Source organism: Acipenser ruthenus, chromosome 6 (genome assembly GCF_902713425.1).
Source record: "Acipenser ruthenus chromosome 6, fAciRut3.2 maternal haplotype, whole genome shotgun sequence".
Lineage (NCBI taxonomy): Eukaryota > Metazoa > Chordata > Actinopteri > Acipenseriformes > Acipenseridae > Acipenser > Acipenser ruthenus.
The window spans coordinates 47,411,274-47,416,313 of NC_081194.1; the positions used below are offsets into that span (position 1 = coordinate 47,411,274).

Genomic DNA, 5,040 nt, shown 5'->3' on the forward strand with positions numbered 1-5,040 from the left:
ATCGGAAGATCCGTGAGCTCAGTGTCCACCACTCAGAGAGCCAAGCAGAGAAAAAAACTCACTCCTTTATCTTCCCTTCCACTCCAGACCTGCATGAAGAGGGGTTGCAAGACAAGCATCTGCAGCGATGAGGAAACTGAGGACCTGTTTGGTAGCAGTGCCGGGGGTCTCCTGACCCCGCCAGTGATCAATCTCATCCCTCCAACTCCCTCTGATGTCATTGATGATGACCAGTTCTTTGACATCAACTCAGAGGAAGAATGTGGCACCCACACCTCAGGCAGTGAGTGTGTAGACAGCAGCGGGAGCCACGCCACGGGAGATCAAGAAAGCTTCATGGGAGGGCAAGATAATATCGAGGCTCTGTGCGGGTACCAGGAAAGTGAGCTTCCTCTTGACCCACCAAGAGAAAACTCCACAGCAAGAGATTTGAATGAAAACACCTGGTTTCAGCTCGTCTTCGAAAGGAATAAACCACTTCTCAAGGATGGGGATAGAACCAGGGATGGTTTTGCAAGGACACCAAGCTCTGTGGTTGAAGCAGATAAATCAAGTAGCATGAGGAGTATCTTTCAAGTGGCACCTCTTCCACGGTATCCAAGAAAGAGTAGGTAAAAGTTAAATTTCCAAAACTATCGTAGGGTAGCTCTAGATGGGGTATGAGCTAGTAGCTTTGCAAAGTAACAGCAGATTCTATCTTGTGGTTCCATATGTAATGTGAAAGTGACATTTGATGTCATCATTACTGCATTTCAATAAATCGTTAAGTAATTTAATTTAATAATAATAAACAACTTTAATGGCACATATTTTCCTTGTTATTAGTCATTATTATTAGTAGCTATTATTAGCAGCATTTAAGGGGAAAAAGCGTCTAAGTTTTTCTTTTTATTGTTCTTGCTCAGCAGCACTGACGTATAAAGATGATTAATGTTATTTATGTGTCTACAGTAAATACAGTTGGATTGTGTCTTCTACTGTTTTCACAGCTGATAATACTGGGTTTGTAAAAAAACTTTTGTTTTTGTTGGAAATAAATCTGTGAAAAAGTAAATTTGTTATAAAATCCAAAAACGGATGACTAAAGGACATCCATCCCTGACATAAATCCTTGAGCACTTTGAGATACAGTATACTAGACTTTTTTTCTATGTGATACTCATTGCATGTAGCAGTTCCACAATAGGTTCCAGAGGTGCTTCCGCCTATTTTAATTATATAATGTTTGGCCCACAATAGCTGTGATGGCTTTGTTCTTTAAACTTTTAGTAAACAAATGTAAACACATGAAAGACTATTGGTACTCACAAAGTTTCTCAAAATCATCTTTTGGTGCTCAGTCTGAATTTACTCTATGAACTATTATAGTTGCCAGTGATAATTTGACCTTTTTCTGAAGGGACACATTTATCAATGTCATCACTCCAAAGTGCAATTTGCACTATTTTTGTGAATGTCTCTACTCCTTTTCATTAGCGCCAGCTTCCCAAGCTGAGTCACATTGAAAGTACATGTTTTTTTCAGTAAAAGCTCCATATAATAGAAGTACATATAACCCTGTTTTAAAACAGTACAACTAGAGCTAGAAGTGTTAGGTACATTTTTGACAATCTTGTTCTAACTGCATGTAAATTATCATCTTAGTGACACTGCCCCTGATTTAAAAATAATAATGATGTAAATCATTTTAAATTAGGATATTCCCACTTGACCTGTTTTCCATTTTATTTTAATTCCAGGAAGTTTCAACACAGGTATTAATCTGATACCGTTTACAGAACAAAATCTGGGTAAGTGCAACAATTGATTTTTGTTGTGATTTGGTAATCAGTGAAAACATGCAGTTTTGTCTACCAAACAGTTCTGCAACCTAACCTTTGATCTCACCTACCATTAGAGCATTATTTGAGCAATTATTTGCAACTGAAAAGACAATAACGAATAAATGATAATGCACCCCGCAAATTATGAACATTGAACATTGGCCACATTGAGTGAAACAAAACATCACAGCCACAAATGACACAAAAAACATCTTCCACAACCAAAGTTTCCCAGGCTCTGAATGCTTAACTGAAATACTGTCAAATGAAGCATACACATATTGGTTTCCTTGTTTCATGTGGTGCAATACCTTACTTTACAAAGGCTTAACACATTTATCAGATTGGAAAAATAACTTGCCTCAATAACTTCCCTATGTATTACAGCATTGTATTGTGTTTGCAAGTCGTCCAAAAAAGCCAGCAGTTGTTTATGTACATTATGTGTGGCCAGCTAGTTTTGTTATTTTTCACATGTTACAAGAATTAGTGTCAAGATAGATAAGAATAACCGTTTTTTTTCCAAGGCAAATTAATTAGGCATTACTGGGTTAAGTCACCAGAGACACTGAGAAGACATAATGTTTTTCGGTTACAGAGCTGCTCAGATATCCGCAGAAGAACAACCAAACAAAAAAAGCTGCTCAAGTAATACCAGCCAGTTGGTTTGACAGGCTAACACATTACCAGCTCTTAAAGATGAATCTCATAGACTGTCATAATATGTACCCTGATCATTTTAAATTGTGTTCAAACAACTTTAGCTTGAATACTTGAGGCCAGAATTCTGGTTCCCACTCTTTTCAACCAGTCTCTGCTCTTTTTCACTAAAACCAAATTTCCAACCCTTACAAAAGTTTCTCATAGTAAAGGTATTGCAAAATGTAATGAAGCATAGCAAAACTATGATATAGCCTAGACAAGTATTGTAAAGTATATGAAAAAACGTGGAAAACTATGGTTAACTGTGGTAAATGTACAGTATAACCATGGGAGAAACATGGGGAAACTGCAAAATTATTGGGCAAAATTGCCGTGGTAAACTCTGAAAGGCAACTTCAATAACAGAGTGTACCCAATCAGAACTTGACCCTCACACTTTCAAACAGTTCTATTTATTTATAAACACCACCCTGCTCTTTATTCTATAAGGACAGGACCTAAATTTGCTATATTTATTTCAGGTTAAATTCTCTAGCAATTGAAATGACTAACAGTAATCTAGCAACACATGAAAGTTACAGCTGTAGTAATGTCTGAGATTTCTGCTGACAAAAAAGCTATTCTCCAGCCCTTTTGCCCTCTCACCTGCAGTGCTTTCTTGTATCAACCTCTATTAGCATTTTAATTACAAAATCTGAAGCCCTTTGATCTCACTGGAGCTGTCAGTCACCGCTTTTTCAAAGCCCAGGCTCCCTCTTTCTCTTGATGTCCGCTATTGTTTGTCGCTTGAATATGTGTCCTGCTGTTCACAGAGATAGGCCGGGAGACTGAGAAGCAGGATAGTGGTATCAGGTACCATAGCTTCAGGCTCCAAGGCAGCCAGCCAGTTTGTAAAAGCTCCTTTATTCATTCAAACTATAGTTTATTTAAAAGGATGGCAGGACAAAAAAAATCTCCCTTTTTTGTGTTTCAGTAAGAAAGAAAAAAACAAAAAAACTATGCCCCTGACATGTGGGACCCTGTGCACTAATACATTCCATGTAATTGCTTGTTTGTGGAATCAACCTGCTTGCTGGAATTTGACTTCTTTTATGGCCGTTGTACCTCAATTCCCTCAGTGCAGTCGCTCGCACCGTTCCCAGGAATCGAATTCAGGTCCAGAATGCACCACAAATGCAGCCTCCATTCATCTGAAATTGAAAAGCTCAGTTTAAAGAGAAGATAAGATCTCTCTGCCGTGCTGTTTGTTTTTTCTTTTATGTGGAAGAAAGAAAAGGCCAGTCGGAGCTGCTAATTTAATAATGAAAATGTAGCCAAAAAACAGTGCTGAGATGTTAATTTGAAAGGCTGTGCGAGAGCCACCAAAATGTGGCTTCTTTTGCTTTTTTCCCCTGGGCCCGCTTTCTAGTTCTTTTGAAGTCTGTTTATTTATTCTAAACAATGCAATCTTCATTTTAACGAAGCAGATTCTCTGTAGTGTAGCGCAAGCCCTCTGAAGTGCTGGGAGGCTTGGCAATATAACATGACTGAAAGCTCCCACTGTGAAAATAACATCCCCATAATATAATAAAGGTGCAATCAAGATAATAATAGCTAAGGGCATTCAACATGCCTTTTGTTATATGCTTTGCCTTTTTACTTTTTTATATTCTTTTTATATAACAATAGAAATGTAATACATTGTACTGTAATGTTGATAGGACTTAAAGACAGATTCTCTCCTGTTCCAGATTGATGGCAGAGTAGCTGTGTAATCCATATACTGTACTCCCACAACACTGTCTTGAACTGTTTTATTATTAGAGTGGTGCCTATGTGTATGGATGTGACAGAAGACAGTCATTTATGTTGCAACAAAGCTCTGAAGTAGTTACAATTAAAAAGAGAATTAAACTTCTTACTGCTTAAAGTAAAGAAATACAGCATATTCATAACCCAGATGTGAACCCTGGATGCTATACACTGTACCAGTCAAAAGCTTACAGAAACAATGAAACTGCAACCTAAAGCTTAAAGGTACAAGCCTTGTGTCTTTTTTTCCCAGATATTAGCTAAAACATACTAATGGAAACTTAGCACCAGGAGAAGCCCAACATGATCCTTCTGAACTGACCAGGCAAAGTCATAGTTCACTAAGAAGCTGCAAAGCCCCCTAAGAGCCCCAATTGAACCATGCTCCAGAAGCAAGGAAACAATGTTCCCATTACAGACCCATTAGGCTTAGGTATTTTTGGATGATCTGTTATGTTTTTCCTGCAGATGACCTGAACTACAAAGACATGAACCCCTGTGAGCGACTGAAGGCAGAGCTCAGACTGCTGCCCCTCATCACTAAGATGGACCCCCTGCTACACTCACGGGTAAGGCACACAAATACCTCAGAGCTTCATGGAAACATGACTGCAAGAACACGCTGGCCTCTGCCTTGCTGAACGGTCAACATCACCACCTGGTATAGCTTTTAATTGGTTGGTAGTGTATGTGTGCGAGTCTATTATTCCATTGTCCTCACTTTATGTCTGTAGTGATGGGTTTTTTTTGTTCTCAAAAAACA

The 5,040-nt window shown here is 38.5% G+C and overlaps 1 long non-coding RNA gene across 1 annotated transcript; it reads left to right on the plus strand.

Annotated features, from left to right (window-relative positions):
- Window positions 1-492: 492 nt before the first annotated feature.
- Window positions 493-4,839, plus strand: LOC131737379 (uncharacterized). The gene is made up of 3 exons (XR_009328995.1): window positions 493-607; window positions 1,740-1,790; window positions 4,746-4,839. It is a non-coding gene; the product is annotated as an uncharacterized LOC131737379 (long non-coding RNA).
- Window positions 4,840-5,040: the final 201 nt, after the last annotated feature.